The sequence below is a fragment of the Triticum dicoccoides genome, chromosome 7A, assembly GCF_002162155.2.
Source record: "Triticum dicoccoides isolate Atlit2015 ecotype Zavitan chromosome 7A, WEW_v2.0, whole genome shotgun sequence".
Taxonomy (NCBI): Eukaryota; Viridiplantae; Streptophyta; class Magnoliopsida; order Poales; family Poaceae; genus Triticum; species Triticum dicoccoides.
The window spans coordinates 648767524-648777633 of NC_041392.1; positions in this window are offsets into that span (position 1 = coordinate 648767524).

Sequence of the window (10110 nt, forward strand, 5' to 3'; positions counted from 1 at the left end):
GCACCCGCTCCCGCCCCTCGCATGCGCGCCCCGCGCGATCTCGCATGCGCACCCCCCGTGCTCGCCCACGACGCGCGCTCGTGGCCTCGTCTCCGCCTACCGCCGCTCACACACCGCTATCCATCGCCGGCCGCACCCTCCGCTACCCAATGCCGCGCTCCGCCCCTCCGCCGGGGTCATGTGCCTGATCCGGCCATGGCCAGCGCGTCGCCCTGCTATCTCGCCGCCCTCGACTGTGCAGGCCTCGTCGTGCCGCTGCTGCTCGCCGCCCCACTGTCTCTTGTGCCGCCGCGCGCCCCATCTTCGCCCGCGTGGCCCCGCTCGCCGCCGTCCGTGTCGCACCCGCGGCACCCAACTGCTGCCCGCCGGAGTTCACCACTGCTGCGGTCTGCCTGGTTCCGTCGAAGCCCCACGCCGGCGACCCCGCAGCCGGATAGCCACGGCCTCGCCCCGCAACCGGGTGGGCTATGACCTTAGCCCGACACCCACACTCGTTGCCCGCACCCGCTAGGCCTCTGGGCCACTGACTGCTGGGCCCAGCCCCAGTATGAACGAAAATGAAAAAAATAAATTAATTAAAAAAATAATTAAAAATAAATGGATAAATAATAAATGAATAAATAGTAAATAATAATTAATTAATTAACTTAATTAATTGTGTTTGAATAAACTAAACAATTAATTAAACTAACTAATCATAATTAGATTAATCTGATAACTAACTAAAACTAATTAAATTGTTAGTTAAATAATTAAACAGTCAATGACAGGGGGTCCCACCCCTGTTGACCAGTCAAACGTTGACTGGTCAACTGGGTCCCTCTGGCCCACCTGTCAGCCACTGGGTACACTTTTTTGTACACTATGCTGGGTGCGCCTATCAATTTAGCAATAATTTTCGAATTAAAAATAATTCCAGAAATCAATAAAATCTTTAGAAAATCATATCTTTTAATCCATAACTCGGATTAAATTATTTTCAACATGAAAGTTGCTGAGAACGACGAGAAGAATCCGGATACGCAGCCCGTTCGTCCGCCACGCATCCCTAGCATAGCGAACACGCAACTTTCCCCCTCCGGTTCATCCGACCGAAAACGCGAAACACCCGGAATACTTTCTCGGATGTTTCCCCCTTCCCCGGTATCATCTCTTACCGCGTTAGGGCACCCCTAGCACGGATACTTGGCATGTCATGCATCACTATGCATCTATTTGCTTAATATTTATTGTTTCTTCCCCCTCCTCTCTCGCTAGACACCAAGACCGACGCCGCTGCTATCCAGTACGACTACGGTGTTGACGACCCCTCTCTCTTGCCAGAGCAACCAGGCAAGCTCCCCCCCCCTTGATCACCAGATATCGCCTACTCTACTCTCTATACTGCTTGCATTAGAGTAGTGTAGCATGTTACTGCTTTCCGTTAATCCTATCCTGATGCATAGCCTGTGCTTGATAATACTGTTGTTACCTTTACCTGCAATCCTAATGCTTAGTATAGGATGCTAGTTTATCATCAGTGGCCATACATTCTTGTCCGTCTGCCATGCTATACTCTTGGGCCGTGATCACTCGGGAGGTGATCACGGGTATATACTTATACATAATATATGATACTTGTGATGACTAAAGACGGGTCGGCTCGTAGGAGTACCCGTGAGTGGATCTTTGTGGCGAAGCGACAGGGCAGGTTGAGACCACCTAGGAGAGAGGTGGGCCTGACCCTGGTCGGCGTTCGCGGTTATTTCAAGATAACATGTTTAACGAGATCTTGGTATTTGATCTGAGTCTGCCCACTGGCCTATACGCACTAACCATCTACGCGGGGACAGTTATGGGCACTCGACGTCGTGGTATCAGCCGAAGCCTTCGTGATGTCAGCGACTGAGTGGCGCACGCCGGATTGGACCATAAGCCTGCTCTTGTATTAAGGGTGCTAGTTCTGCTTCCGGCCGCATTCGCAACGTGCAGGTGTGCAAAGGGCGATGGGCCCAGACCCCTGCACCATAGGATTTAGACCGGTGTGCTGACCTCTCTGTTGTGCTTAGGTAGGGCTGCGACGTGTTGATCTTCTGAGGCTGGGCATGACCCAGAAAAGTGTGTCCGGCCAAATGGGATCGAGCGTGTTGGGTTATGTGGTGCACCCCTGCAGGGAAGTTAATCTATTGGAATAGCCGTGATTTTCGGTAACAGGATGACTTGGAGTTGAACCTTGACCTTATGACAACTAGAACCGGATAATTAATAAAACACACCTTTCGAAGTGCCAGATACAACCTGGTGGTCGCTCTCTAACAGGGCGACGAGGAGAGGATCATCGGTTAGGATTATGCTATGTGATGCTACTTGGTGAACTTATCATCTACTCTCTTCTCCTGCTACAAGATGGAGGTTACCAGAAGCGTAGTCTTCGAAAGGACTAGTTATCCCCCTCTTATTCCGGCATTCTGCAGTTCAGTCCACATATGATAGCCTTTTCCATTTGATACCAATGCATACATATGTAGTGTAGCTCCTTCCTTGCGAGTACTTTGGATGAGTACTCACGGTTGCCTTGCTCTCCCTTTTCCCCCTTTCTATACTCGATTGCTACGACCAGACGTTGGAGCCCCGGAGCCAGACGCCACCATCGATGACGACTACTACTACTCGGGAGGTGCCTAATACTACGTGCAGCCCGCTGACGGCGACCAGGAGTAGTTTAGGAGGATCCCAGGCAGGAGGCCTGCGCCTCTTTCGATCTGTATCCCAGTTTGTGCTAGCCTTATTAAGGCAAACTTGTTTAACTTATGTCTGTACTCAAATATTGTTGCTTTCGCTGACTCGTCTATGATCGAGCTCTTGTATTCGAGCCTTCGAGGCCCCTGGCTTGTAATATGATGCTTGTGTGACTTATTTTATTCATAGAGTTGTGTTGTGATATCTTCCCGTGAGTCCCTGATCTTGATCGTACACATTTGCGTGTATGATTAGTGTACGATTGAATCGGGGGCGTCACACTTCTTTTGTTGGGAATATTCCTTTTTCTGATAAAGGAATAACCCTTAAAACCCTAGGTTGTGAAGAAACTTATATTTCTGTCACTCCTAAAATTCCCAAATAATTCTCATAAGTTGTTTGGGTAATATCTTCCTCAAATATGGAAAAATATATCATTGGCCATGTTTCCCATCATGCTCAATAAATTCATTTCCTATTCTGTCCTAAATGGCACATTGTGAAGCAAGTGCTATTTATCTTTGCCCAATTCAACCCAAAATTCTTGGACATCTTTTCCTGTCCAACTAATTGCCTCATGCCAAAATTCAACTCAATTTTCCTAGTAAATATTCTTGAGAAATTTTTCAAAGTTCTTGTCTTAGGGAAGTGATAGTGAAGGAAGTACAAGCTAGCAATATCCAAATGAGTAGAAATTTTGCATGGTCCTTTATATGATCAAATCATGACTCTCCACCAAATATGAGCTCATGTAACTCATTATGTGATCCCAGCCCCAAATCTTAGTTTCTGGTCAGAATTTCAGTTTGTTAAGAAACTATATTTTATATTGCTTCAATTGAGATGAAACTTTATGAGGACATGCTTCTGCCTATATAAACTCCCTCCACAAAGTTTTACCTCAATTGGTTAATCCAATTGCCATGTGTAATTTTTCCAAGTTTCTGTCCAGAATGAAGCTTTGTGAAGCAAGTAACACATTGGTATTTCCAAATGGCATGAAACTTTTACAGCAGCTTCATATCATCATATAACCCCTCTAGGCCAAATTTCAGCTCACAGAAATCAAGTATGTGAGTGTATCATCCAAATCCCTAATTCTGGCCAGTTTAGCACTTTCTACAGCAACCCTCATCTAAACTCCTCTTATTAATCTGATTTTTGGTGATCAACATCACCTTAGTGTCTGATCATCAGCAGATAAACTCTTTACCACATTACCAAGCTGTTTTAACCACAAAGAGTTACAAACACCTTCTTACTGATTTACTTTGGAGCTAAGTGCAAATCTCTTCTTTGCCCCTGGACCGATTTATTTCCTCATTTTGACTAAGGGCACGACGGTCTATCTACTGGACATGGTCGGCCACTCCAAAGAGCGCCACTTGCGCTAGTGCGCGTGGTGATCATGCTTGCGTCATGGCTGAACGCGTACCCTGGCTTGTTCCGGCCACTGTTCTCGTCTCCTCCCTCCTCGTCTCGACCTCCATTCATGTCCTGGAGCTCGCCCGTGCTCGACTGCATCGCCCTGCATCAGTGCCTTGTCGTGGTTCGCCATAAATGCGCTGCTAGAACAGTGCCCGACCTCTGACCTACATTAAAGCACTGCTCAAGCTCACTTGAGCTCCAAAGCCTTCGTCGGGCCTATATATAGGACCCCCGAGTCCCTCCGCACCTCAACCATCCCTCCCTCGCCTCATTTGGTCTCTGGAATCGCCCCATCTTGCCGGAGTTCGCCTCTGTCCACCATGGCCGCCTCAGCCTCGGCTTGGTTCCGACCAACCCGAGCCTCTTCTCCTCCTCCTACCATGTCCACCGACTCCCCCTCGTCCCACTGAGCCGCCCCACCACCTCGGCCCTCGCCGGAGTGCACCATGGTCATGGCCTCCATGTTCGGCTGCCGCCTACTCCTCTTGGCCTCCACCTCAAATGAGCCATCCGAGCTCTCCCTCTCCCTCTAGACCATGCCAACAGCCTCACCGGAGTCCTATGCACCCTCCCCCACCCTTCATTCATCGTCGGAGGACCGGAGCCCCTAGCCCCCAAGCTCAGCCGCCGCCGGCCGCTCCTCTCGGGTGCCCCTCACCGCGGTCACCCTAGCCCTCCCTAGCGCCGTCCTTCGTCGGGAACAGGCGCGGCTTGGCTCTGCCGTCCCACCGGTGCCCTCAGCCGGGCGGGAGACGACCGTTGCAGCCCACCCCGTCGCCGGCAGCTGGCCCCTCCCCTGCCTCCTCTGCGCCGCACGGGGGAGCAGCAAGGAGGAAGAAGACAGGAGAGTTGGCCCCTCCCCTGCTCCCTGGGCCCCACGCGCCAGTGTCTCACCCCTCCATCCCACGTGGCAAGTGGAAGTGCATTTCACAAAGTACGTTTTCTTCTCTATGAAAGCGTATTCTATTTCTACTTCGACCTGAAGTACGTTTTGTAAGTCAGAAAGCGTATTTCCTTAAATCTGTTTCTGCCTTATCCACTCAGGGACCCGTTGGTGATAATTTTTTCACAGATTAGTCCCTGATCTTCTACACCTCATAACTCCGTAACCATTACTCCGATTGAGGTGAAACAAGCGCTCACTACGTCTCGTCGAGATCTATCTTTTGGTAACATTTTCACCAGGTGGTTTCACAGTGAAAATGACCATTTTGCCCTTTCCTCTAATCAGCCCCCTCCGAGAAAGAACGGTCCGACGTTTCGTTCCGCGGCTTCACCGCACTTCTTCCTGGAGTCTAGGTCACCCCAGGCAAGGCACAATACCCACTTGCATGATAGTCATGCAGTAGCCATGGTTTTCAACTTGAATATTTATTAAATGTTTGCTTGTTTAAACTATGGTTATCGTTGTTTCGGTAATGCTTCTGGATTAGTGTTTACTTTCTTGCTATGTTGTTATGCACCTGATTGTCATGCCCTGCTAGTTGCTAGTATTCTTTTCATATGCTTATGCTTGCCAGGAGTACATGTTGATGTGGGTAATGGTCTTTGGTGCATGACTCCCGTCTGTCCTGAGTCCCGTTGTTATGCATGTTCCATTGCATCCAGTTGGTTAAATGCTTGCATGATGGCATTGTTGATCTGTTCTTGCATGATATTTGTTGTTGATGCTAGTGGTCATGCTATGAGTACTGTTGTACTTGTAATATTCATACTCATCATTATGCCATGCTCATTTGGAGATGATTTATTGTTGATATGGTGGATAGATATGTGGTTCTCTCATGATTATGTCGATATCATGCTCATGCATTGTAATTGCATCATGTATTTTATCATGGCTCAGCATATTTGCATTCAAGTTTAACCGGATTAAATTGAAATTGAACAACTGGTGGATGAGTCATGGTGCCACCATATCAAACTGACCAATGCAACCACACCTACCTATATGGGAAGGTCCTAACTTGGTCTATTGTCATGCCTCTCGTCGGTGCCTCTAACTATAGGGAAGGTTATAGGCGTGCGGTACCCTGGCCTGGTAAGCAGACGTAACCTTGTGTGCCCGTTGTTGTTGTTATGGATCCGGGTCCCTGTTTGGGACCGTTTGGCCATGACGGTGGTCGCTGTGTCTTTGGTAGACACGGGGCCACCCAGGACTAGCCTAGTGGGGAGTGAGTCGGAGTGACCGGGAGAGTGTCATGACAGTAGATCGGTTTTGTCGGAACGTCGTTGGTCCACCCGAATGGGAGTGTGAGGCCATGGGTTCCAAAGTGTGGGTAAAGTGTACTAACCTCTGGAGAGTGTATATTAAATCTATCGATAGCCGCGCCCGCGGATAAGGGCCCAGTTTATAGTTGGTCACACTATGAGTCAACAGTAATAATAATAATGTGCTTAATAACAACCCCGGTTCGATGATGAGATAAGTTGGTTGTGATCACCGGAAAGATCACCGTTTGAGACCAAGTGTTGGTCATGGTTGTGATCACCGGAATGATCACCGTGGTGTCGAGGATACCGAGCTGTTGGATATTCATGATGTTGTGCGAGAATCGAGGGTAAGGATCAAGCTCCTTGTGGTCATTTGATGATTACTACAGTATTGTTTATACCAAGCTTGATTTGATCCCGAGATGATCATGTAATGTCCGAGGTTGGTAAGTGATGCATGTGATGGTTACGAGGTAACCCAAGAAGAATAAATGGTGCATGTAGTGTCATCATGTTGCATGCTAGTATCATCAGATTTATATGTTCAGGCCATTATCATATTGTTCTAGCGATATTATGTTCAAGTTGTTCATGCCATGTTAACCTGATGATCCAATGATAATTCCCGCTTAACCTGTAATTGCCATGCTGTTGTTTGTCTTGAATGCTTCTGGTTATTGTGATCTTGCAAGTACATTCAATGTACTGACCTGGCGTGTCATGCCAGTTTGCAGGTCGTGCCTGGATTGCTTGCTTGGTTGGTGTTGTTCCCGTGTTCGTGAGCTAGGACAAACGTTCCAGCCAGAGTCCCTACGGATTGGAGTCCATCATCGATGTTCGTTGTTCCGCTGCCAGTAGTTGTTCCGCTGCTTTGAGTAGTTATGCTGCTTGTATAGAGCAACCGTGGTTGGCGTAGTGTCGCCGTGCGGATGTTATTCATTGTAATATCGGAGACCTTCTATTCATACTCGTGTTGTAATAGAGAGATGGTTTGTTCTATACTAAGCAGTGACGTATTCCAGAAGACATCACCTCGACCTCTGGGCTGGAATACAGGGCGTCCCGGTTTTCTCTGAGCCGGGGTGCCACATAGGACAACCATCGACTGCATGTGGCCAAAACATTTATGTATGAAAGGGTTGTGTAATGTTTTAAATAATGATTTCATGACTCAGATGTGGCACCAGCCTGCCTAACAAAACAGCCAACCCACACGGTGGCTCACAACTCGTAGTGTACTGCGACCCACCCACCACCCCCAGACGCACACACCTGCACACACACCGCGAATCCACCGCAACTACGATGCATGTTAAATTAATTATCCCGCGGTGAACATACATGTTACCAATGGAGGGACATTTTAATTTCAAAAAAAATCACAAAGATCAATAAGAAGTTTTAGTACATTGATTGATTGATTTTCTATGGGTATAATGTGCAAAAATCAAATTTGAGCTACATGCACACGTGACAGTGCACCTAAATGGATTGCAAAAACACATGTGTCTCACTGGGTTCATGTTTACTCCCCGTGCAACAAATTTCAAACATTGAGAATCTTGATTTTTAAATTCTAGTACATCCAAAACTTATTTGAAGTTCATGAAACTTATCGTGTTTCATATGGACACCAATACAAAGTGGCATTGTAATTTTTTTGGGTCAAATTTGAGACCAGTTTTGATGTAATCTTTATCTAATTACATACAGGAGATTATTAATAATTGAGAACCAATATCCCAAACGGATTATTTATTCGAACCATGAGCGTTAGACCAACAATGGATACGTGTCATGCTTCGGTTAAGCAATAAAGCGGCAGCATTAATCTTCGAAAAAGAAAAACAATATACGTGCTGCCGCATGACCCGTGAGGCATGCGAGCAGGCGTGAGTTCACGGGACGCATGCGAGCAGTCGCCGCGCAGGCAGACGGGGAGGCATACGTGCAGGTGTGTGAATTGACGAAGGCATGCTCGCTGCGTAGTGTCATCGGGAGGCGTGCGAGTAGCTGTGTGAAATTTTGGTAGGCATGCCAGCAGTCCGGTGCATAGACTCACCAGGAGGTGAGCCGTTGGTTTGACCGCCGCCCGCCTCTCTCCCACAACTCCCACTACTCCATACTAATGGTGTGCCCGAGCGGCCGCACCACCCATCCTTGCTACGCACACACAATCCTCTCTCTCTCTGCTTGCAACCTCGACGCCGCTCTCAGTCCTCAAAGCCATTAGTTTATGAGGACGCCACCGAAGCGCCCCATCGAACGGAGTGGCGACGCCGGGGCTGCTAAAGTAGCGGAGCACGGTGTGGAGATTGAGATAGAGGTTGCTGTCACCGCCGGTGAGTTATCGCTAGACCCTGATGTCGTCGACATCGTCGAGCTTCCACAGCCAGAGGCGGAGTTCCACACTGCCTCCGACGACCACTCCGGCGACAACTCCGATGACCACTCCGGCGATGACTCCGACGATGACGGACAGCTAGTTAATCATCTATACCCATTTATGTGTCAAATAGATCATCGGGTTTCTTTGGTTACTCCTGCCTCCCCCTTTTTGGAATAGAAATCATGTAGTTATGTTCTCCCAATCGATGAAATCTGAGTAAGTTTTGTTAGATCCGTGTAGTGTATTGATTGTTTGAATGGTACAGGTGATAAGTGATTAGTTGTTTCATCTGTGCAAATGATTTCTGCTAGTAATCTAACTAGGGTTAGTGTTCGTGCTAATAATACCTAGCCAGGACTTGAAAATTGATTTTGAATGACCTACCTATGTTTGTGCCATTAATTTCTTCAATATTGGTCTATACATAGACGACTGTGCTTAAAAATTGAACCATAATCTCTGGATATGTATAAATAAATAGTCATAAATTCCTAATCCAACTTCACGCCATGTAATCAGTGATTTGATGCCAAATTTGATTTACTATTTGTATAGGTGCTTGTCGGTGTCAAAACCGGCGGATCTTGGGTAGGGAGTCCCGAACTCTGCATCTAAGGCGGATGCTAATAGGAGGCGGGGGACATGATGTTTACCCAGTTTCGGGCCCTCTTGATGGAGGTAATACCCTACTTCCTTCTTGATTGATCTTGATGATATGAGTATTACAAGAGTTGATCTACCACAAGATCGTAGCGGCTAAACCCTAGAAGCTATAGCCTATGGTATGATTGTTGTTGTCCTGTGGACTAAACCCTCTGGTTTATATAGACACCAGAGGGGGCTAGGGTTACACAGAGTCGGTTACAAGGGAGGAGATCTGCATATCCGTATTGCCAGGCTTGCCTTCCACGCCAAGGAAAGTCCCATCCGGACACGGGATGAAGTCTTCAATCTTGTATCTTCATAGTCCAACAGTCTGGCCAAACGATATAGTCCGGCTGTCCGGAGACCCCCTAATCCAGGACTCCCTCAGTAGCCCCTGAACCAGGCTTCAATGACGATGAGTCCGACGTGCAGATTTGTCTTCGGCATTGCAAGGCGGGTTCTTCCTCAGAATACTCCATAGAAGATTTTGAACACAAGGATACTGTCCGGCTTTGCAAAACAAGTTCCACATACCACCGTAGAGAGAATAATATTTCCACAAATCTAATATGCTGACACGTTTAGCAACATGACATCATGCCATGGCCCGGTCATTATTCAAACCGTTTTTCTCAACCAGCACTACACATATCGCGAGGCGGTTTTCTTGACATGTCTTGTCAAAGAAGAGATCGTGTCCCCCTTATTAAGAAATT